Below are 25,682 nucleotides of genomic sequence, written 5' to 3' on the forward strand. Positions count from 1 at the left end.
CCCTCCGCAGGGCCGACCCCGCTCCCGCCGCCCGCGCCGGGGGCTGGCCGGGGGCCGGGCCCCGCGGCCCCTCGCCGGAGCGGCGGCGGCGGCCCCGGGGGCTGGAGCAGGGCAGAGCGCTGTGGCTCCGCGCCCCCCCCGCTCCCGCCAGCTGTGCCCGTCCGTCACGGCCGCCCCCCGCCCGGGGGCGGGGCCGGGGGACGCTGCCCCTTTAAGGCAGCGAAGCCCCGCGCGCATTCCAGCGGCCTCCCCCCTCCCCCCCGCGCGTCATCGTTCCGGGAAGCGGATGGCGTCATCCCGTCCTCCCGCGGCGGTTGCCGGCGGAGGGGCGGGGACTTGAAACAAAGGAATAAAAATAGCAGGTGAGGTTGGGGGTACGGTGGCCGGCGGGTGTGGCGGCGGCCGCGTCAGCGGTGACGGCCTGGCCGCCCTCTGGCCGCAGCACCGCTCCCCCCGCCTTGCCCCGCGCCGGCAGGGCGCGTGCGCAGCGCCTCGGGTTATGTATAGGCGCTCCCGACGTTGCGGAAGGTGACGTAATGCGGGGGGGCCGCCGCGTCGTGGGGGCTGTGCGTGCTACGTCACGTCACGTGCGTGGCGCTGTTTACAGCAGCCGCCGGCGGTTGCCTGGCAACCGGCCCGGGTCCGGGCTCCCGCCGCCGCGGAGATGGAGGCTTTGCCCTCCCCGGCCGCGGGGCAGAGGTGAGGAGCCCGCGCCCCTGGGAGGAGTTCGCCCGCCGGCCGGGGGGAGCGCGACCGTTCACCGCCCCGGCTGAGGGGAGGGGAGGGGAGGGGAGGGGAGGGCGGGCAGGGAGCCCGGGCCCGGTGCAGCCCTGCCCGCCCCGCGGGGTGGGGAGCCGCTGCCGCGGCGCTGATGTCTGCGGGTAGTCATGCCTCTGAGTCATGGGGGTCAACCGCTGCGGCTGAATTTATAGCTCTCGAAACAGAGAGAGGCTTCTTTGTGCGATGCCATCGGTTTTCCTTTATTTGGCATCAGCAAGGGGCCTGCGACGTTGCTTAACCCCTTTGCGGGGTACTGTGTGAAAGAATAATTCTCACAAGAGTGCAAGACCAAACCATGCTGCTCTTGTTCCAGCACTGCGCTCTCCCAGAAAACAAAAGCAACGTGGTCCCCGGGGGGGAAAGTTTCCACACCCACTGGAGCGTGACATTCCCCACAATTAATTATTACATAAGTACCATGTCGGGGATGCCATTTATGTTACAGTCTTTCTCTTAACTACAGCAATGACAGCAGTAGCTTATATCTAGAATCTTATGAGGATGCTGTTTCATTTCTATTCCAGTTGCCAAGTCCATCTCTGTCAAGAACAGACTAAGGATGTTCTGTAGCCTTTGTGGCCGTGTACTCTTGGCGTGACAGACCAAAGCCTAGGACTGTTTACACTCCCATCCAGGTGCTGGCCTTGGCTCTTTTGCCTTTTTTCTAAGAATCAGATCATCCTACATTTAAAAAAAAAAAAAGTTATAATGATTGTATGTTTAAAAGGATATTGGGCTGTATGTGCAAGCTTTTAATAGTACTATTTAATAGACAAGTCTTACCCACTTGTTATTGTAACTCTTTGTATTTCAAAACTGGGCATTATAAAGCTGCTGAGTCCTTTTGATCCCTTCTGCATGTGGCTTTTTTGAGAAATTGTGCATAAAAGTCAGTAACTGTTATGTCTGTCTACCGAAGCCGTTGCTTTCTGTAGACAGACCAAGCAGCAAAATAGATCTTTAGGTTGGGATGGGTCTTCTCAGATTGTTTGAGCTCAAGGAAAATGTGGTGGGCCATGGGAAACAAGGAACTTGAACTACATCATCAGCAGGTAGCTCCTGGTCTGCTAGTGACTGTGAGCAGGTAAAAGACCTAGAAAAATTCACTAAGAGTTATGCAATAAGCACCGAATAAAGATCTCTATAAAAGAGCTGTAAAGTAGGTTAAAGTTGCCTGAAGGCAAAATGCCTGTGCCAACTTCTGTCCCGATATGGCTGATGTATCCGCATCAGCATGCACAAGCTCTTAAACTCATCTTTCTAGTATTTGAAAGATAAAGGTGTCGAACTACATTTAGACTAATCTCAACTAATCTAGACTAACCTGAACTAAATCTAAAATGGGAATATTTTCATTCCACAGTTTAACCAAGTAGATCATTTGAGATTATTTCCGAGTGTTTTTGGATAGCCTTAGCCAAACTCTTGACTGGAAAACGGAATGAAGAGGAGATTCAACGCTTTGTGAGTGGCAGTGCGCTAGGAAAGGTAGTTGAATACTTGTTGGCAATCCTTCTTTTTCAGTGTTTCACTGTGGTAAAGCAACATATGTTTGCAGAGGTTACGTATCCAATTTGAAGGGCTTCGTTGTGCAGTGTAATGATAACGTGGTGCAGTGCAAACTTAAGCTAAATAGTGCTGTCCCGGAGCATCCCAAAGGAAGGTGGTATGGTTAGTGAAGAGTGGCTGTGTCTTATATTAGATTGAATCAGAGAGAGGAAGAGAGAAGTGGACAAGCTTTCAGCAGTACAAGCCTTTCTCCTTCAGCTGCTTTAAAAAAGAAATTCTGAAAACCTGCATCAACAAATTTGAGCTGTTCTCTGTCAAAAACCTGTATTACTTCATTAGCTTCTAGAAATTTAATAGCTGCTTCTTTTCCATTTAGTTGTTTCTGGTTATATGCTGCTATGAACACAGACAGAATGGTGTTTGGACCAATATACATGTAGTTGCACAATTAATTGCTCTACGTGCAACAAACCAGCCCCAGGATATACTGTCAGTTCTGGAGATAACACTGCATCTCCTCCAAAGGGGGTATTTACAGTGCTTACCTCACCATTATAAGGATGACTGTATGCTGACAAGGAAACAGTCTTTTGCATCAGCTACCAGAATACCATTGCAAAGCTTACTGTAACTCAAAAAATCCGTACTGATTGCACATCTCTGCCTGCAATGTACTATCCCATACTAGAACCTCCCTGGAAAATAGTTAAATAATCTCCCTATCCCAGAAAATGAAGCTTTCCCAGAATTTTCCATTTTCCCTTCATAGTTTTCAGCTAGTGCCCTGTCAGAAACAACCTTCCTGGAAGACAGTGAATACTGAGCAGAATCAGACTATGCGTGAGTCTTGCATAATAAATGCCCTCTACAGCAGAACTACCATGATCTGTGGATCCTACTCATTCCCATCCCAAAATGTGACGTACTTGCTCAATATACTGCATGTCCTCATGGAGGTTGCTGGGATTAACCTGAACAGCTACCAGGCATTAGAGTGGCTCTCACAAGCTGAAGGACAGAAATGGCCAGTCAGCAGCTGGAGAACATTTTCACAAAGTAATCCAAGTGGATCGACAGACTGCTTCCAAAACACAAGCCCAGAGTTTAATTTTTTTAACTCAGCTGGACACTTTAAAACTGTGGTTTCAACAGAAACATAAATTTGGTATTTAATTTTGTCATTATTCTTCCTGTCAGCCCTTTGCTTTGCCACAGGCAATAATTAACAGCTGTTCTTTAAATTCCATAATGATTAAGGCCCCTCCTCACTTCTAATTACCCTTTTCTCTAAAAACATCTAGTTTTTAAATGTAATCAGGGTATTTTAATTCTTATGAGACTTATGAAGGTCCACCTACTTTTTAACAACTTAGATCTATTGATAAAAAAAAATATATATATATTTACTATTGCCTTCTATGTCCTTGCCTTCTATGTCTGGAATCCATTTTCAGGGCAGACCAGAGGGAGTTTCTGGTGGAAGTTAAGAAAGAGATATGTATTCTCTGACTCAACAGGGCTCTTTGTTTTCAAGCAGTAGAAATAAAGAGGATCTCTTTTGAGTTTCCTTTAATTATAAGCCTGAGGGTAGAGGGAAAGGAGGAGTGATTTTTGTTTCTCAGTATGATGTTTGTGATTTAGTTCTGCCTGGAGGAGTTGCTGTTTTGTTGCTAAATTATAATTGCACCTTTCCTGTGGCTATAGAGGAGATTTGGCTATGTTACACTTCTGATTTGTGGTTGTCTTCCTTTTTCTGTGGGAGCTCTCCAAAAGGGTAAATGGGAGTTGTATCTGTGACTTAAATGTGCTACTTTCTCTCCTTCACAATCATAAGGATTTCCTTTTGGTATGAACCAGAGCTGAATGTCAAGTCAGTTCTTGCAGTCTGGCTTTTTCATTCTGGAGAAAACATGATACATTTGAAATATCATTTTCTCATTGGATCGTTAGGTTATGCAAGGTGGAGGATGGCAGTTACCCTTACAGCTATTTATTACTGTGGTTGTGAATCTAATGAGGGAAGATGGGATTCAAGAAGGGACATGATAAAAGTTTTTGTAGAAGTGGGTATAGTCTGGATGATGAAGGTATATGAGAAAATTAATGTTTAAAAGAAGTTTACAAATCCCTCAGTGTGTACAGTTCTGCTATTACTTATGAACAGCCCTTGATCAAGCATAGCCACTAAGTCAGTATCCTGTAGTTTTCTGCTTCATGGGAGTCTAGCAGCACCAAAGTCAAGAATTCATGGCTTTTTGAGAAATTAAGAAATTGTTTTATCTTATTCCTTGGGTGATAACTTACTTTCTCTGAGCAAGTGTAAGCAGAATTATCAGTGATCCTGAGCATTTTTCTTTTCAGGTAGAAAAGAGTAGTTAAGATACGAGCAAGAAACTTAGGAAATGTGCAATCTACTACAGGGTGTTTTAGGTAAGTCATTTAATGCTTTCTGACGAATAGAGATTGTACATTTTGTACCTCAGAGCAATGTGGTGAGCATATCATTAAGACTGTCTATCATGTAAAAACCTAAGTGAAATAGAAACTGCATATTAAAGGCTTAACCTGTTTCTTTTGACCTTTTACTACTTTCTACAGAACAGATACTGCAGCATCTGTATGAACTGAAACAATTTCTAGAATCTGCTGTACTCTAATAGTCTCGTAAATCAATGTATTCCATTTGTGACATTTGTTACATTATTGAAAATTTGAATAACTTATAAAAAAAAGTTCCTTACTTATTTCTGTCCTCAAATCTTGGTAAGAGGTCAAAGCATTCAGCTCTGACAAATTTTGTGGTATTTACCTGTGAAGTATTCAAACTTTAATTCATGTCATAAGGTTATCACAGCTTTTCATTTAACATTAAACTATTTCATAAGTCTCTTCATTTCTAATTGACAATTTGTCAACTAGTTCATTCACAAGGTCAGTGCAGGATTGTTACCTGGTAGTGTTTATCATGACAGAATGAATTATAGAATTTATGAACTTTTTGTTGTTGCTACTGCTGTTTACCAACAGTGTATCTTGAAAGTTTACATTAAACGTGACTCACAAAGTTCAGAAATAGATTAAGCCCTATTGCTGTGTTCTCCATTTTAATCCTTCCTGCCCTCGCCTCTCTCCCTTGCCACTCCCAGATCAAAGTTTCCAAGACTGTAAAGTCAAAATGTTTCACATAAATCTTCTTGATGCAGCTCAGGCTCTTTGAAACTTTTGTTCAGTTCTGTTTGTTTCTTCCAAAACTTCCTGTCACTTCCTCTATATCCAGTGGGTCTTTTTTTGTTTGCTCTGGCATGGTATTTGTCTTTATCTAGGACTGCCAGTGGTCTGGAACTCTGGTTTTCAACTGTTAATAAAAAATGCGGATAACTTTATTAATTAAGTTCACAAAGAAGCAGCTGTAAATCACAATGGGAAATATATTTTGCAAAGCAGAAACAGTTGAGAACAAGTTAAAACCCACTGTTTTCTCCAAGGGCTTCTGTTTTTATAGCTGTTTAGATTCGTACATTCTTTGGAATTTGTCTTTTGCTTCGGAATGCTGCCTTACTAAATGTGAGAAGTTGAAAATGAACTCAGTAGATCATGACTACCATTTTGAAACTTCCATAAACAGGGCACTGTGTACTGTGGAACATCTATCTTAAGTGAGCACAATGCTTAGAAGAAATCCTTAATCTGTTACTCAGTTGAATGCACAGCAGAAGCAAAACCATGCATGAACACGTGTCAAGGCAATATATTTAAACATTATCAGTAGAAATGCACCATACAACTGACACTGGCGGAGAGAATTGTTGCTTTGTGAGAATTTAAGCTTTCATTTCTTTGACTTTTCTGCATGTTTAAATCTCAAAATATTTTTTTATTGAAGGATTCTGAGATTATATCCTCTTTCTGCCCTACATGTAAAAGTAATGCAAGTAAGATAAAGCTGTTTTCCAAGTGGGGCGTGATCCTGGCCCTGTGGTGCTCAGTGACAGTTCTTGCTAACTGAAGTGATGCTGGACTGGGTGTGTAGGTTCCGGGATGAGAGGGTTTGCTCGTTCTTGCTTTCCTTTCTTCCTGTCGATTGATATGCAACCAAAAGCTACAGGTTTGGCTGCTGCAACACACAACCTACACAATGTTAAAAGTGAAGATCATTTCAAAATTTGTCTGATTCCCTTTCGGTAACTACTTTTCAGATCATTTCAATGTACTGATTTTGTTTGTAGTCTACTGCGTTTCCCCCTAGTACCAGATATGTAAATTGTATTTGTGGTACTTGACTGGTGTTTGAACTTGGATAATTTCTTCTATCTACACTGTTGTAAGCAGGGTCTTCTAAGGCTTTCTAATTAGCTTTTGTCTAATTTTGCATATTTTCTAAAATTGAGCGATTTCCCACAAAAGCTTGGTTCCTTCCTCCTCCCAGCAAAATCATTAACTTTTGAAAATGCATTTCAGTGATACAGCATGCCTAATTATAAGTTGAGGGTTTTTTTAAGCTTTTAAATTTGATTTATGTTATAGATAATGAAATGTTTTTTAAGGATTGAGTTGTATACTGCTTGAATGTTATTCAGGACTACTGAAAACTTATTTTTATTTCATTTTCATATAATCTATCATTGTTTTGTTCACATTTTAGAAAAATGAATTGCAATAATTTCTCATGGTAGCTTATGTCCTAAAAGCCCTTTGTAATCTGGAAAAATAATAATTTTTAATCTTTGTGCTCTACTAAACACAGTACTTAAAAATAAGTCTGGTTTTGCTTTAACTTCTGTGATTCGGATTCCTTTTAATAACTGTGATTACAGTGTAGTATTCTGCCTACCTCCTGGGCAGTTGTGCTGTCTTTAGTGCAATCTTTGTAGGGGCTTGAAAATGCAGATAAAGAAATCCGGGTTTTATTCTTTTGCTACTTCATAACTGCGGTAAAGTGTTGTGGTTTCGTGATTGCTGTTCTGCTTAAATGCTAAGTTATTTAGCACTGGAAAGAAACAGTCTTCAGCTGTTGAAAATAAGAGTGCATCTGTGATAAAGGTTATTATGATTCATTTTTATGCTTATTGTCAGTGCTTTGAAAAATATAATTTCAAATCTAACAAGGCATGTGCTTGTTTATTTAATGTTCTCTTAGAATATGTTCTTGTACCACTGAGATCAGTGATAATGGGATGAGGTAAGAATTGATTATTAAAGGTAAGATTTTGAAGTTAATTGAGAGTTTTATCACTAGGGGATAATATTCTGCGCCCAATAAAGTAGAAATTATCACTTATTTCAGAAGGAGTTAGGGTGAGGCTGAATTTGCTGAAAAGGTCTGTTTTCACTCAGACTTGGAATACGAGGATTATCTGTTGACATATGTATTTAAACCAAACTGGTGTGAATACAAACCAGATGTTTCTTAGGAACATTTTTATATAGTACATTTGAACCATAAAACAAGGTGACACATTTTTTTTAGTCAGTATTTCTGATTTTACATTGAAGAAATGTTCATTCTAAGGTACAATATTCTAAGTGTTACTTTGCAGGTTCTTGTCCAGTTACAAATAGGAGTCTTGTATAATATTAAGTGCTGCAGTGGAAATCTAGATACAAAATAGAGTGACCATCTGTGTAAAAGAAAATAAATCATGTTGATGTAAAACAAATAAGTACTCTTTTTAATAATTTTTAGCAATCATTTTAAAGACTAGGTTAAACCTTGATTTCCATATCCATTCTCACTGAGCATGTGAGAGGCTATCAGCAAGTAGCTGACAATGTCTAACAAAGAATCTAGTACCGAAAAAACAGTTCAGTATTGTTTAACTGTATTTACCACGCCTAGTTGGATTGATTCAGTACCTTCTTGTTTTAAAACTTCCACTGTGCTGTTCATTCTCTTCCTGTAAACCCTCCAAGAGTGACAGTGGAGATAATGTATGTCCCCAGTCTTACAGTCTCTTCTCCCTTCATGAATGTGCTTCATGAGGCCAAGGAAAGGTGGGACAGTGCTGTTTGGAAGCCAGTCCCTTCCACACAGGAGTGGGTTAGCTACACCCCATAGACTTGTGGTACTGGAATGTGTTAGTGCTGTAGGTGTTGATTTATATTATTTCTACTAACAGGAATAAGGGATGTTACTTGGAGTTGTGTTTACTTTTTTCCCCCCTCTTAATGTTTCTCAAAGATGAGCTTGACAGTTTCTGGTTTCTTGTAGTTCTCTAGCATTTATAAAAAACTCTTATTAAAAATAAGACCTACAGTTTGGACAATTAATTACTATCAACTGTCCCTTTAATGTCTTGTAACGTTAACTCTTGATTCGATCACAGTTTTGCTGTTAATATGATTGGGAAGATGACTCTGTCACGGTCTTTGCCTGATTTTGCTAAATACGTAGATCCATAAAAGAGCATTTATTTCTCAGAGTTGGATTGTGAGTTTGTAACAGAATGCAGTAAATTAAAGGAGAGCAGTCACACTGAGGAAGGAGTATTTTCTACCCTTTCTTCACAGTCTCCTTTTGTTTTCATTGTATGATACAATATGCAGAGAACATGCTGAAAGCCCCTTGTGTCCTTTTTTGGGTATCTTCAGATTCCCTTTCTCCAAAGCTTAACAGTTTATGAAGAAGTCTTATAGCATCTGACACTGGAGATGACCTGAGGTTTTGCGAGTTACGCTGACAGTTGTGTTAGTGAAGTATTGCGTAACATTCAAATATGACAGTGTGTCCTTCCTGCTTTTATCTGCTTTCTGAAAACTTCCATTTTAGGATGCTGAATATTACTTCACTTTCTGATAATTGACACTGTGATAATACAGGGTATGAGTTGTACATAATGTTTCACTGTGTACGGATGGGTGCAGATTTGAACCAGCTTTACAGAGATCAGATGGGTCCTTTTCTGAAATATGCTATGGATGTCTATACTGGCTAGTTGTGCACATGCAGAGATACCCAAGTTCTGAATAAGCTCATGGTAGCCGTATATCACAGCATAGTGTCTAGTTTGGGTCTTTGATGTGGCACAGTGCTGTTGTGATGAATTGAGGTCATGTTGGAACTATGGCTGAGACGATATACGAGCTCATATTGCATACTATAAACTTATCTTTAACATTTTTGAAACTGGGATGTTCTGGTTTAGAAGAGTCTGAGAACATGTTGTACAATATGCTTACATTATTCCATTACGATAAATTCAATAAGAATATAAACTGGCCATAAAAATGTAATAACTTCACCCTATACACTGAACTATAGATATGTAAAATGTAGTACAAAAATGCAGTTAGGCATTTATGTGCTTGTATGGCTTTGTCAATATAGTTCAGCTGCACAAAGTATATGTTCATTTAGCAAACGGTTGAGGCTGCTTTTTGTTTAGGTTTGCTCATGCTTTTTTTTTTTTTTTTTTTCATCTGCTTGGTGATGTTAACCCCTTTCAGAAATGCAATAGCATCTTAAATAACATCAGTTTGTTGGGTGAATAAGCCATAGGTATTGGCAGATGCACTACAGGTCTCCGACAGTGACAAGGGTTTCTGCCATCATTTGTGGAGCCTGGGCATATAAACTCTAACCAACATGAAGCTGAAACCGCTGCCAGATTTACTGGCAGTTAACTTTATTTGTGAATGCTTAGAAGTCTGTGAGTCTGACTATTCACAGACAATATGTCAGTGTGGGAACTTCAGTCATCCTTATTTAGCATGGACCCAAGGGTTCCATATCAACTGTTTTGGGGTTGGGTTATTTCTGTGTCATGGTTTGTTTGATCCAAATGCTATTGAAAGCAGCACAAGTCTCTCTATTGACTTTGATTAGTTGATCACTGTATGACATAATAAGCATGTGGTGATTAATTCTCTGCAGTTCTTAATGTGCACCCACACATAATGGAGGACCATTAGTGGCCGTTGTCACTGTTAGTCACTTTCCAGTAACATCTAAGTTTTATTATCAGGCTGAAACCCCCAATTCTAGAGTATTACAAATAAACTGTGTAAACGAAAAGTTCTTGCCACATAATTGGAATAACATTTTCTAAACTTGGAACCTTCCCAAAATCATGCTTACAGATCCATGTGACATGTTACAAAAGTTGCTGATCTCATTGTTTGGTTTTTGAACATGACTTCCAACTTGTAGACAGCTGAAGGTTGCTGCAGCCTGGAAGCAGAAGGGCACTAAGGGCAGAGTGTTGCGTAGTGAAATGTAACTGTGACTCAGCTTTTGCTGAAAGTAACACTCATTTCATTTCTCCTACTTCCTCCTGATTATCAAGAAATGCCCTACAGCACTGCAGTAAAGGAACACTGCCCATTTACAGAATACTTTCAAAACTTACTAGAAATAGTGAACTGCAGAAAAGTAAATCAGTAACTAGCAGTGTTCCTTTCTTAGCTGTGAGATTTGTGGGAAGTACTCATACTACAGTGCTATTTCTAATTTTAGGAGCTAATGTCTATTGCTACTTGTACATAGATGTCATAAAACATTGGGCAAAGGTGAAAACGTTCTGTTAAGATATCCCCTAATATAATTCAGCTTTGCTATAAAGATATTGGACTGATAGTAGCACAAGTGTGTTGGGAAGACCTAAGTGAAGTTCTTCCACTGATAGCACGTGTTTTCCCTGCTTGATATGTGTGTATCTTGGACATCAGAGATGGAAAAATTAGTAGCATCAGGACAGAATGGGCATTCTTCTCATGCAGAGCTTTCTGACCTTTCTTTGATGTGGATGAGAACTGGTGCTCTTACATTCCTTGAACAACTCTCTATAATGTAAATAACATAGTGTTAAATAGGTAGGTTTGTGGGAGTACTCTTCTTCATTAAATTTGTCTCTAATTTCTTCATGTTAGTGTGGACCATGGTTTCTATTCTGCCGCTCATACCACAAGAATTCCAAAGCTTCATGACAGCAGCCCCTACACCTCTCTTCTACGTTTGCCACAAGACAACAGAGTGGAGGTAAACATAGCACATGTTTGTTTAAAAAAATGCTTCAGAAGTTACCAGAGATAAACTAACAGGATTATTTTCTTGAATCTTTGCCCCATCTCCTGTTTCTGACAAGAGGAATGCCTAGTCAAGAATCACATTGGAAGGGATCTCTGGAGATTATCTAATTCAAACCACAGCTGAAAGCATGGCTTACTTAGATTAGTTTGCTCAAGGCTTGTCCAGTGAAGCTTTGAGCATTTCCAAGGGTAGAAATTCTACATCTCTCTCAGTAACTTGTTCCAAGGTTTGACTGCCTTCCTGGTGAATAATTTCTTAATATCTAACCAAAATTTCCCTTGTGGAAACTTGTGTCCATTGCTTCAGCTAATGCAGTCCTTTCACTGTGCGTTTCTGAGAAGAGTTTGACTTTACCTTCTCTACACCCTTCTATTAGGTCATGGAAGACAGCAGTATGACTCCTAGTGACCTTTTCTTCTCAAAGCTTAGCAAGCCCGTTTCTCTCAAGAGTGCTGCTTTAGCGCTGTTTAACTCTCCTCTGTAAGGTTGAAGGTACACATCTTATCTTTGGACAAGAGAAGGTTTGTTCTGTTTTCAAGGCATTTTTGTAAGACTCACAGAACAGTAGCTGAGGGATAAAATTGTCTGACCTTTACAGTGGGGAATAAGAAAAAGAACCAAGGCTTGATGCTTTCCACAAAGAGACTGGTCCTGTTGTTTGTCATTACAGCCAGACACAATGACTTAAAAAAATTGCTTGAAACTTTACATATCCATCCACCTCTCATTTTGTTAATCTCTAGGACCTTTCCGGTGCCACCTCTGCTAAAGATTTATGTGACAGCATTTGTTCTATGGAGGAAGATTTTTTTTTTTTCTTATTTCTGTTGTCTCCCTTGTTATGTATCAAAGTATTCTTCCTACTCCTGAGAGCTTTAGCATGTTTAGTTGTTCTTACCTGGGTATTCCTCTCCCTCCTTTGATTCCAATGCCACTACAGATTGAAGTGTAGGCCAGAAACCTCTAATGTCATTTTCCTTTGAGGCAGGTGCTTGCATTGGCATTGCAATCTCTGCTGATGTTAGAAGCAACACCTGACTGGCAACGCCACCCTATTTTTACTCTTCTTGATATAGCCTCACCTGTGCCAATAAACTGTTTACGCCCACAGCTAAATTCCAGATCTGCTGGAAACGCTGCATGAGGTAGATCCAGGAGCAGTTCTCACATGTTTTCTCTGCCATTCCCTACCCTTCCTCTCAGCTGGATACATGTGTTCTTGAGATGGGGGGAACAGAACAGGATAAGGTAAAAGGCTGGGGATAACTCTAGACTGTGCCCTGGAGAATTGCCATTACAGGTACCTCTCTCTGCTACAGGACAAGGGTGGCTGCTGGGGGCTACAGTTCTGCCAGTCCAGCCCCACAATGCATGCCATATTCAGACCATGTCTCCAGGGAAAGGGAGATGTCAAAATGGTGGCTTTGAGCATTTTTCCTTACTCTGTGTCAATGAGAAAGATCATATCCTTCACTTCTACTTCACAGGGAAGCTGCATGCTTTTCTCCTCTCGCCAGGAATACTTACTTTAAGCAGCTCTCCCCAGTAGCTATTAACTACTTCACAGAAGCTCAGTGTGGCAGTCCACTCACTGAGCTGAGCCCAAAGCAACTTAAAAAGCAGAAGAGCTGCTACTTTGAGAAACTTGTGCTGGAGACTGATACTCGCTACCCCTTTTATTTTCCTCCCAGATGCATGATTTCCAGTTTGTGAACTGCTAATCTAGACTGCTGGTCCAGATTATGGCCAAGAAATTTATTTCCACAGCAGAGAATAAATAGGCCATAGAGCCAACTCTCTGGAACGCGTAGCAGTAGTGCTCTTTGCCATGCCTTGGTCTGGGTTGTACCTATCCCTTTCTATAGACAGCTCTGTGTCTCATTTGTGCAGGGTTACCTTTCACATATGAGCAGGCGTCTTAGAAGGTAGAGTTTAGAAAACTTACCATCAGGTAATCTGCGCCTAGTATTTTCTCATCATCACAGGATGAAATCCCGAAACATGAGATGCTGCTGATAGTTGCTAAAGGGTTGCAGATGTTTTGATGCTTCAAGATGGCTCAATGGCTAGTCCTCAGTCCCTGGTGCTAGGTAAGGTCAGGTCTCTTTTACAGTGGTCTGATTACTATGGAAGACCTCGCTAACTCTTAATAACTCCAAACTAATGTACTTATCACTAGTACCAGGGCCTTTTTTTTGGTCTCTTTCTATGAGGGCAAAGACCTTTGAGGTTTTGTCCAAATTTTTGACAAAAAGAAGGATTGACTTCATTGATATTCTTTATCCTCCATTTTCGTGACTGAGCTTCATAGGCGTAGAGGAGGGGGAAGGTTTATAGCCTCAATTGTTTGTCTAACCCTCTGTGTTATTCTAATCTGAAGCCTTGGCATTGTCCTGTTTATTCCATGTGTAGAAAAAAATAAAAGGTATACCTGCCTATCCATAGATACTTTCTAACAAATATTTGCTGGACAGTATTCTCTTACTATCTACTATTCTCTTAGTTGCAAGTTTTTAGCTTGCCTTACTATTACATTATCTAGATTACCTTACAATTTCTAAATAGCACATGCAATATTGTAGGGAAGTCAACCTTTTTTGTAATTCTGCAAACTAATTACTTGGTCACCCATATTTTATCATTGCAAAGCACTGTCACTTTGAGGGCTGATGCAGACTTGGTAATGTTCCTGTCTTCCAAATAGACTGTGATTCTCAGGATCTATGAAGTACATTTTGAAAGTCATATAAAGAAGAATTATGAACACAAGCAAAATATCAGTTTTCCTTTTTTAAACTGCCTGCTCTGTGAGGTGTGTTCTGCCTTTTCTTCCATGTCACCGTGTGTATCCATCAATAATTTCACATAATGGAATGGAAAACAGGTCAGAGTGGTATCCACTCTGGTCAAAAGCACAAAAAAGTGCTCATCCCACTCAGTGCCAAAAAAATCTGTCTCTAGTGCCCAGGAGATGCCTCAGCTAAGAGTGGAAGAGATGTATCTGCTATGAGATATGAAAAGGTTAGTAACAGTTTTTCCCTTCTACATAGTGCACATCCCTGTCCATATAATGTTCCTCACAATGGAAATTGTTGCTGTCTTTGAGAATTGCATACAGGTAAAAGTCACTATAAGGAACCATTACATTGCTTTTTAAATATAAATGTGCATCTCTTTGGGGGGATGGGCTACTTTTTCTGTAGTAGCAATACTTATTATCTCTTTGATTAATGTTGCTGTTGTCTTCAAGCCTAGGAAAATAAATGTATTGAAGTAGATTGTAGAGCGTATTTTTGTTCTGTGCAGTAATGTTTTATTTCTTTATGAGAGCCAATTAGATAACAAAGTGCATCTTAGAATATTGTACTGACATCTCTACTCACAGATTAAGTTTTCAGAAGGAAAATTTTCTGATAGAACTTCTTTAATCTTCTTAGGTAATAGTGTTTTTCTTGATTAAAGTCTCATTTCCTACCTGAGAAAAAAGAAATGGGTAATAACTGTAACAGAGGGGAAAAAATGCATTTTTTTACTAACATGTCAGCATGATCATGTACTGATTCTATATTTAGGGGCTTTTTTTGTCTGCCTTACCCCATGTGCAGATATCAGGACAACAGAACAAAAAAAGTCTGGCCTTTCTCCCTGTACGCTGGTTCTCTGTCTTCTCCTCATAGCGACTATAGCAACCTGCCCTGGTCCCTGTACACAGGCTGAGCACAGAAGTCATTCGAAGGGAGGGAGCAGTCAGAATGCTTTTGTGTGCAGATAGCCAGCTCTCTTGTAATAATTGATAAGGACTGCGTCAGGAGCACAAATTGGGGAATCTGGAGAAATTGTGCGGATGGTTGTTTGTATATGACCCCTGACTCTCACTGAGGAAGGTGCAAGCCACCTCCCTCACATCCTTGGTACCACTGCTGGCATAAGAACAGCGATGAATCTGAGTTGATGTGGACAATCTGTACATATTGAGAGAAACCGCACGGTAAGGACAGCCACTGTGAACTTGTTCTCTCCAGAAAATGGGCTTTTTTTGATGCTGTGTCAAGTTAGCCTAAACAGGGACCGCAATGCAAAGTGATGCATGAGATAATGTGGCTGTACAAGAAATCCACTCATTTTTGTGTGCTAGGGTGAGTTCGGGTGCATGTTTCCTGGATTCTTTTATTACAGTGGATTTTGCTACTCTATGAATTATTAGTGGATTGTTTGTTCTGGAGACATGGAAGTAATTGTGAACATCTGTGAAATGCTAGAGGCATATAAGCACTGTAAGCTAGTATCCACACTATGAAGTGGTGGTGTGAGCAACTGATAGGTTGTGTAAATTGACCTTTACCTGTCCTTTAATTTTCCAGTGCCATATCAAGCTAGGGTTGTTGTTATTTTAATGTATAGGTAGGACTTAAATTAAGGTCAATATTTAACTTCCAACTTGAGCTACGGTTACAGCAAAACCGAATCTAATATCAAATTTCAAAGAAGCCTGCAGGAGTGGCTCTTAGATCAAAAAGTAATAGTTGATCTGACATGCCAGTCTCATTCAGATATGGGCCTTTTGAAGAATGAAAGTATTAATTCCTATAAACATAAAGGCAAAACCTGGGGAAGTGAGGGCACTTATCATCCAAGCATGTACTCTGAATTAAAGATCAGCAAATCAAATGTATAAATATGCTTCCTTGTAATCTTGTGTAAGGATTCACATTATATTGCAATTGTAAAGCTTTCAATTCCATTGAGCTTCTGACTGCCTGAAACAGACCGTTTTGCTAGCCATTGCTGAGCTCTGTGCTGCCCCACCTAGATCGCTACAAGTATCCCAGCAAATTATTCTGAAGCTAGAACAGGCATGTCTAGATTATACTGCAGCCAATGTTATGACTGTATTGTTAATTACTGTGAGTTAACATAACTTTTTCCTTTATGAGGACAACTCTTGGAGACACTTCTTTCTCTTTGATTTTATTGTTTCTGTTGATATAAGATTAAAAGCCAGAAGTTCTTATGGAAAAAAAATATATGCCAGCATGAACACATCTTACATGAAAAAAATAGGATGTCAGTTGCACTTTACACTTCTAAAGTTCTAAGCAGTGATGTACACAAGAGGTTTTAAGGTAACTTTCAACAGGACCTTAGGATGCATACATCTTGGATAATTGTGGACTTTCTAAAAGCAAATACTGTGTTACAGAATTATTTTTACAGATATCCAGATTTAGTCATGTGTAGATCAGCTATAGATAGCTACGTAGATATTTTGTGGTAGAGAAGTGACATAGCAAGCAGTATAGAATATAAAACTGAAATGGGCCATGTTGAATTAATCTTCAGTGTTTGACTTAAATTCATAAAGGATTTAGTTAAATCCTTAAATTCACTCATTCTCAGCAGGTAAGGATTAAAACATGGCTATTTATAGTAGCAAAAAATGGCTTGCTGGGATACTATGTGACCTGAAGTTTTCTAGTCTAAATATCTAGTTTTCTAGTCTAAATACTCATCAGTGGCTCAAAAAAAGTTTTGTTAAATAAAACTACATACTCAAAAATCACTTGACTGAGATACAGTTTGTTTGATGAATAGCCAAGTTAGGACCAATATGAACAACAACCAAAAGAATTGTTTAATGAGGACAGCCGTTCTGCTTTATAAGAACGTTCTCTGGGAGCTAGCGGTATGCTGAATTTCCATTAGTTTCCCATGTGAAAGTGATCCTTCTCTTCCCTTCATAGCTGCACATCTATATCCACTGCCACCTTCATGAATCATAGTTTACAACTTGGGTGCATGAACTGGGAGGTCCTGTTGGCATAAGCGGAATATAACTGTGCCCTGGAAAAATAGGATTTCTGGATTCTTGTTTGTTCCCTGTACTGGATGTGCAGTGCCTGTTCTTTCATTGCTCTGAATGCTGAGCAGACATTGCGCTCAAATATTAATCCTGCATAGATAACTCTTCCTCCTAGGTCAGCAGGAATGTCCATGGAAGGGCTCAATACAGTTCTGCATTTCCATTTTCAGTTACTGTTGAAATGGCCATCTCTTTACCTGATAATGTGAGTTTTTCACATGAAATCAGGCAATTCTGTTCCATTTGATGTTATCAGTTTAGAATTTAAATATTTTTCTTAATGCAATTCCATATAGGTAATTCATAATTATAAGGTATAGTTACTTACTTAAGTACATATCCAAATATGTACTGTTCAGGACAGCCATCCAGTAACACATCGTGTGTGCCTATACTAATTTATAACCTTATCTCTTCTGCCAAGTTTTTCACAAAGTAATATCAAACTCACTATATTTTGCACAACAAGTTATTTGGTTTTTTAAATGCATAACATGTGTCTAGCATTGTTTTAATGCATATATGGATGTGACTCTCCATATGACAGGGGGATATCAATGGAAGTGCTGTTGTTAGAATAGGATCAGATGCTCTGTTCTGTATGGTAGATACAATATCTGTATTTAGGTTGGGTAGAAAGTGCAGATTCTAATCTCTGTATTTCAATGGACATATGTACTAGTATACCTTGGTATACAAACCACTGTTTCATATACATTCTTTACCAAGCTGGTGTTCCAGATGAGCACCAATCATACAGTTTGGTAACAAGTAATTTATTTTATGCTTATGTATGAATACATATAAAAATACCATTTATATCTAACTATAGTTGACTGCTTATTCCAATGGATTTTATATTTTTAACTTTTCTGTTGGTTGTAAATTAGATTAATTTCTCCAGTTTAATATCTTCTGTATGACTTTCTAAGCAAGAGTTCTATCTCACAGAAGAAGAACCCAAAGAAAGTTATTAAAACCTATCTGGCACCGATAATGTATTTCAATTTCCTTGTAGTGGATGTTACCCCATATTGTCACGTGCAAATGAAACCTTTTTACAACTGATTGATTATTAGAATTGCAGAGCATATTGCAAAAACAGAGTGATTTACAATAAGCCTTTAGCTTAGTTTTCAATCTCGTGTTCTAGTAAGACTGTTTGGAAAGAAACCAAGTATTGGGATTTTGTGTGACTCACTGTGGTAGGTGATTCTTAATCTCTGAAGAATATACATTCTACAGTCCTTGGAAGGTACACTGTTGATTGTATAGGAGGTATTTGAATTGCTTAATGTATTACCAAACACTCGATTAGTAAATAATGCTTTGCCTAAGTGAATTTTGCTTACAGAGAAATTCCATGCTAGATACAGTATACCACAGACTTAAAAGTAAATGAGAATGTGTTTTGTTTTTCTCAAATCTGTGATCTGGAATGACAGCATAGGAGGGAATTATGCTGTGCCAAAACCTCTTGGTAAAATCCAAAACCCCCACAAAATACATATAGTTTCATGTTTTGTTATGTATGTGAGCAAGGCTCAGCCATGCTTGCAAATCTTTTTAAAAGGTGTTACTGTTACTACTGATGTGGATGTCTAGAAAATGTGTGCTAACTAGTGTATACAAACATGCAGAATACATATTTCTGATGTGAAATAGTACAGAGTTAATGAAACTTTATGATTTTGCAGCAAGAACAGCAAAAATGTAAATATTCAGAGGCAGGGTTGTGAAAGATTTTGGTTGTTTTCTGGCATTAAACTTAGTGAAGTTTGTTTTGTTTCATGAAGCAGAAAGTCTGTTTTTGGAATGAGATATATGTTAGATTTTGTGAACTTGTTCACAGTATTTCCTCTCACTACCAGTCATTCTTATACCATGTGTTCTAAACTAAACAGTCCAGATTCCAGATGGTTGTTGATGTCTACAGTACAAACATCTGTCTTACCATCCTTTAGTACTGGTGAATTATTTCCTCTGTTCAATTCTAAATTGTCTACAGAAAAATTATCCATCTATGAATTAATCAGGTGCCATTATCTCCAGTTACTCTGGCTTCAGCACAGTACTTCACCATATAAGATTCAACGTGGGTATTATTTTAAACCAGGCCTTGCTCTGTTAATAGCATTTAAAGTTGCACTTTAGGTTTTAGGTTTTTCACAGGTGAATGTACTAAATAGGTTCTTATAACCTACTTCACCTAATTTAACCTTTTTTTTTATTTGCTGTGGTTTTGCCTTATCTGGGTCATTCCTTCCTCTCCTATAATCATGTTGAAAGCTATAGAAACCTTTGCTAAACTTCTCATGGTGTGATTTTCTTCATGAAAGTCACATCTCACATTTAGTTAGTTACTTCATTGGGATTACTTGCTTAAGTGCTCTGCTGTATCAGGGTTTAAGGATTTAATTCTTTACAACACCTAAGTATTGCATCACATATATAAGATTAAAAAAGCTGGTGACCAGGCTAGGAACCCAATTGCTGTATTAATCTGATGAGAACTGTGAGTTAATGGTAGTCCTTTTAGACAGATTAATTTTCCCTCCCTGTTTCATTTCTGGTGTGAGCCTTTTGAGAGTTTGGATTTTTCTGAAAGGAGCTGAAAACTGGGGTGGTTCTCTGAAGTACCAGGAGGTACTTGGAGGCAGGATCCAAGTCTGTAAATATAAGTTCTGTATAGAATTAAATACAATAATTTTATGAGAATATTTGCTGGAGTTCTGTATTACCATTGTGAGATTAAATTCATATTATCAAATAAGAAACAAATGACAGTATCTTTTGTGCAAGGATCTGTCATCCTTCTACAAGCATAGATTCAGGTCTTTCTCAAAGTCCACACCCAGTGGTTTTTATCATGCTTTTTGTTTTCTACCCTGAGTATTTATCAGGAAGGTTATCATTACACAGGCTTTCCAAAAGATTTCCTTGTTGCAGTGAGCTTGCTGCCAGGCCTCTGACAAAATTCAGAAAATGTATTCAGCTATATTTATTAATGCAACAGAATGATATCAGTGATACTGGCTGAGCAAAGTAAAGTCTAACACTCAAGACATTAACATTTCTCTGACTACAGCAACTTAATTTTTAATGAAGCCATACTGTTTATTCCAAAACTTCAAGGAATGTCCTCAGTATTGTTTTGAAGTTTCCAACTGATTGTGATTATATATGAAAGATCTAGTTTGTTAAGTTTATTTGATTTTTGCTTCATGTATCTTATACCCCTGGAGCATTTCTAGGTGGTCAAGCAAAAAAGTCAGAAGCCTTCACTTGCAGAACAGAAAAATAGGGAAGGAATAATGAAAGACAAGGGAAGTAATAGCTGGTGAAATGAGGATTGTAGTAGGATTTTTTGTTGTCAGAAAATACAATTTTTCAAATGCAAAATGTTTTCTTAGAATGAGAAGAATTCTCGTCATCTTGTTGAGAAGCAGATGAGCTGCTGCATTTTTATCTCAATTTTCCAGCCAAGCAAGCAAGAGCCTGAGGAAAGCATGGAGATACACAGTTTCTTTCTGTGGAAAGAACTATTGTCATTAGACAAGCTCTGTTTGGATCAGGAAGACGCTTAGGTCCAGCTGCTTGCAGTTCAGTCAAGAACTGTGGAACTGTATACCTTGTGAAGCAGTGTTCTGCTATTCCAGTCCTTTTTCTTTTCTTTTTTTCTAACACAAATGGCTTTATGTGGACTGGTTTACTAGTTAGTCAGTTATGTCAGACATGTTTCATATGTCACATTATTGTTTGCTATTGGAAATTATCCACTTCTGACTTCTTGGGTGAAATGAATAGCATTGTTGAAAAAGGTAAACTGCTTCTGTCTTCATTATAATAGGCTTGTATGACCATGATCATGATGACACCTACAGTTTATTATCAATCTCCAGCAATTTGAGCAAGGAATTCAATGGCTTGTAAGTTGGAAAATGAAATTATACCTTTCTTGGTCCTTCTACTAGATGTAGCCAGTTCGTCTTTCAGACATCTACTACTTCTTAAGGATGGCTTATTAATTATATGGAGTTTAAAAGTCAGAGCATTATATATAATTCCTTCCTGTTTCAACATTTCACAGTATGGTAGTAATATACAGACTACTGATGGAAAACTTATAGTAAATTAATAATACAATTATTCCTTAATGTATCTGTTTCTGGGAATTAAAAAGAACAAATAACAGTCTATCAGCCTTACACTTAAAATAGGTGCATGGTACATATGATTAACCTATATGATTCACACTAGTTTTTATCACTGTGTTTTGATTTTTATCACATTTTGTGTGTCAGGGTCTGTTAGGTTTAATAAAAACTTGGATTAGAAACATCCACTGACCATGTCTGTGTTCAAGGAATTGGTATTAAAAATTCAGTATTTGGGATTCACGCTTCAAGGAAGGTGTAGTGGAATGCTGTGATACTGAGGTGTCTTTTGGAAAGACGCCATTTGTGGTCAGTAAAGATTCTTTTCAAGGTTGTTAACCTCCATATCCTTAAATTATATTTATATAGCTGCCTAAATTATTTCTGCAGTTTCAGTTGGAATGTATTCCCCAACCAAAACAATTGTGTAACACAGTTGTTACCTTTTGCCCCATAGATACCTACCTTTCAGTTATGGCTGAAATAATCCCTGGGTAACTTCTAAGATAGTTGCACTGGTTAAAATTTTTCATATGCATGTGTTTGAATATTAATTAGGCTGTTAGGCTTATTAACATTATTATTACTGCATTTTGTCAAGACTTAGGACTGTCATCCAGAAAGTCTGTCTTACTATCTAGGCTTACAATCTTGCCTAGTGCATATTAGCTTGGCAACTGTTTTGTCAGAATTTGGAATGTATTTGTTGTATTTGCCTATTGTTGCTAAAATTTTGCTGTAATGTAAATGCACTGGAAGGCTATGATAGATGCACGGTTTTCTGTTAGAAATATTTAAATTTCAGTCTTCTTAAAAAATGAATGCATGCTATGTGCAACTGAAGATATATAATCATACCATGTTCTATTTCATTTTCTCTTGACAGTTCTCATGTATTCTCTTCCTCTTTTATGAGTCTCAGTTTCTGAATCAGAATGGCACATTCACATTTGAAAAGTTTTTTACCAGAGGCTTGTATCTTTTTTCAGAATACTGGTATCTTATCCAAAACTTGTCTGGTAGCTGGAGTGTGTGTGAGCTAAGACAGCCTATTACAGTTTAAATATTTCCAAAGTCCATATTCCTCACTGAGGAACCATGTCATGATGAAGTATTTTGAGGTTAGTGTGAAACTTGAAGGCTGATTTTTCTGGCAAACACCAGGTCCAGATTTGTACAGCGAATACGTCTTTCGTAGAAATCTGGGTCAGACCGTCTTGTTGGTCTTTTTGCTGTTATCACAACCCAGGCATAAGAGACTAGGGACTGATTTTTATCATGCAGGAAGTGATAGAGTATATCATATGAATTAGGGCAGTATCATTTTGCTTCTCCAAATATATGTGCTTTGGTGGAGGGACTTGAGAGAACAATGATAGAAGTTTCTTGCTGAACACAAGAGGAGATAAATTCTTAACTAAGTGCCCAAGCCAACAGCATAATAAAGGAGGCACTTCAGTAAAGCTCGGATTATCTTTTTAAGAGCAAATTCCAAACTCTGAACCACTGGAGTTTGTGTAGTCATGCTGACGTTTTGTACTGCCCATAACAAGATGAACCCACAACTGACATTAGCCTCATCCACCTGTCCTGGATTTTATCTAAATATACTTGTCCTGGAAGTGTCTTTTTTGGGACTTTTTTCATGTGGGAAAGGAAGCCAGTCTTAATTTTTATAATCTGGGGAGGCTGCCTGTCCTTTCACAGTCATATTGATAGTGCACAACTCTGTTGGATTTGCCATGGGTGTGGCCATGGATGGTGTTTCTAGGAGGTGTAATGTCTGTGGGACGGGAAGGTGCTCACAACTTTGCCTGAGGCAATAGTGGGACGGTTACATTACATCAGTGTGCACTGTTGCATGTCACTTTTCCATATCCCTGATCAAAACTTGTTAATTTAGCCAGAATAATTTTTAAGCCGCATAACTAAGAACATTTCTTCAGTGTGTGTTTTTAAGTTCTCTTATAATGGAGAGTTATTTTGTGCTTTGCCACGTTAATTTTTATTTTAATGGTTGCAGGGGTTAATGGGATGTCTTGCGTTCAGATTTTAATGCTACCTTCATATGGCTGCAGAAAATAACTTAGTGATACAACCCTTATATTTGCAAGCCTGAGGATCCCTGGAAGTACAGGTCAGTTGCAGTATATTAAGGCACTTCTTCACTCAGAGCCATTAACATTTTAACTTCTTTTATGTTTGCATGCAAATAATCATGTATTGTTAGAGTTGCACAATGCTCAATTTTCCCCCCCAAGCCTTGTTATGATGTGCTATTGAGCTGAAAATAAGCACCTCTGTCCCCCTCTTGGGCTCTGTTCCAGCAGTGCTTAGGTAGGCAGGAACAGATGCTGCTTTCTCATACTGTCTGTTGTTTACTTGCAGTTGTTACCCAGTTCCTTTAAGTCACAGCACTGAGATGCCAGGAATCCAGGTACCAGAGTTTCTGCTTCGTTTCTCCCATAAAGAAATCTGATTCGGCAGTTTTCTATTTGACTGGAACTTTTAAAGACACCTTCATTTTATGTATTTCGGCTTTCTGTAAAATACTTCATAGACTGTAAATGAAGATGTATCATCTCAGAATTGAGAGTCACATGTTTAATTGCAAATGACTTGAGCTTACTGCATTTTGGTGTAATTCCGTGATGTCCTCACCCAAGAAACAGCACATGATTATTTGTAAGCTTGCCATATCTAGGAGGAAATTTGATAAGGCTTTCAGAATCTGCGTTGTAAGGCCAGTAATTGCTCTGATCCAATAAGGGAGCCCTCTGTGGTGGCATCACTCGAGAGAGTAAGCGTGGTGTGACTGCTGCTGGCTTCTCGGATCATGCTGTCTAATGAAAGATTAATGAGGAGATGATGCTTTGTAACAAACATCTAATACTGCCACCAGGTCACAAGTTTGATTTGAACCAATCAATATAATTCATTCTCCTAAAGGTAGCTAATGATAGCATGCTTATGAGAAATGAAATGGCCTGCAATCTAAGACAGCTTGCTCGTTCTTACTGTGTCAGCTTTAAAGAAACAGTATTCATTTTATAATGTCATCTAAACCTTGGAAAGAAAGAATAGTTTAAATTCTGAGGGAAAATGTTAAGAAAACTTTTTTTAAAAACTGAAACTCAAGAAAACTGAACTAAGGGAATCCTTACATTAAAAATAAATTAGAATTAAAACTCAGTGAAACATAAGGGGGGAAAAAATCTCATTCTCAGAGTTAATAGTATCTGAAAGAGAAAAGAGTTTGATTTGACCTTGAGGTTGAAGGATCAGGTGTACATTAATGTCTGTGTTCTTAATCCTAGGAGTGACTCACTTGCCTATGAAAGGCAGGTGGTCGAGTCCCCAGTTATGTCATATTGACCCATCTGAGGAGAGAGGGAAAGAAATTGGACCATCATTCTTCTCCTTCTTGTACTAACAGAGGGCCAGATAAGTTTCTGATGTAATCTAGAGGAGTCGGTCGTTGTTTTTTTTTTTTTTTTTATTAATTCCAGAAAGCAAGTATAGGACACAAAGGAGGGTATGTATTCAAGTATTGCCCTCAGATATAGTCCTACAAGAGACTGAACAAGCTGAGAATTAGAAGGTAAAATGAGAAAACACAGAAGATTTTCTTCTGAACTTCTCACTAAAACCTTTGAGCTAGATTTTGCATTCTTGCTTCTAAGTAATATTGTGCTGTGAAAGTGTTGGCAGTGAGTTACTGTAGCTACACATGGAATATAATACTGTAAAATATGAATAATGGAGCTTGACTTTTGAGCTCTTGATTATGAGACTTCAGTTTTCCAAGTTGCAGAGTGGGAACTCCCTGCTTTTCTCTTAAAAAAAAAAAAAAAAAAAAAAAGTTCAAATTCTCTAATGAAAGATTCTGATTTTCATAGCAAAATAGCATTGCTATCCTCTATGTATATATAGGACCATACTGACCTACTTCTTAGGTACAAAATAATATTTAAAAAAAAATTACAATTTATTTCCTAAATATTTAGGATACTTGCCTGTGTGGTACTTTCTGTCTAGATCAGTAACATCATACATTTTGTAAATGTTAGCATTATTTTCATTAACAATGTTATGTTCCTAATACCTGGAACAAATTGAAATTGTCACCAAAAATATCAATTTGTCATCAAAATATCAATACCAGATCTAGAAGACATTAAAAGCCAGAAAAATTTTCATGGTAACATCATTTTCCAGGAGCACAGGTGCATCAAAACACTCCCTTGCAGTAAGCAAGCAGTCTATTTGGTGAGTAAGACACTTCTAAAGTACTGAATAGCAATTCTAATAACAATTTCAGACTTCTATTTTGCCACTTTTACAGAGTTGT

At 38.7% G+C, this 25,682-nt stretch overlaps 1 long non-coding RNA gene across 4 annotated transcripts in view; it reads left to right on the plus strand.

Annotated features, from left to right (window-relative positions):
- Positions 1-542: 542 nt before the first annotated feature.
- Positions 543-25,682, plus strand: part of LOC141920715 (uncharacterized) — a 66,627-nt gene continuing 41,487 nt past the window's right edge. For 2 of the 4 annotated variants that reach the window (XR_012622431.1, XR_012622432.1), the window contains exons 1-3: positions 549-699; positions 1,305-1,415; positions 4,651-4,719. This is a non-coding gene — a long non-coding RNA (uncharacterized LOC141920715). Of the gene's footprint in view, positions 700-1,304; positions 1,416-4,650; positions 4,720-23,354; positions 23,469-23,719; positions 23,769-25,682 lie in introns of all 4 variants that reach the window. The other 2 variants (XR_012622433.1, XR_012622430.1) reach the window with 2 other exon arrangements.

Source organism: Strix aluco, chromosome 3 (genome assembly GCF_031877795.1).
Source record: "Strix aluco isolate bStrAlu1 chromosome 3, bStrAlu1.hap1, whole genome shotgun sequence".
Classification (NCBI taxonomy): domain Eukaryota; kingdom Metazoa; phylum Chordata; class Aves; order Strigiformes; family Strigidae; genus Strix; species Strix aluco.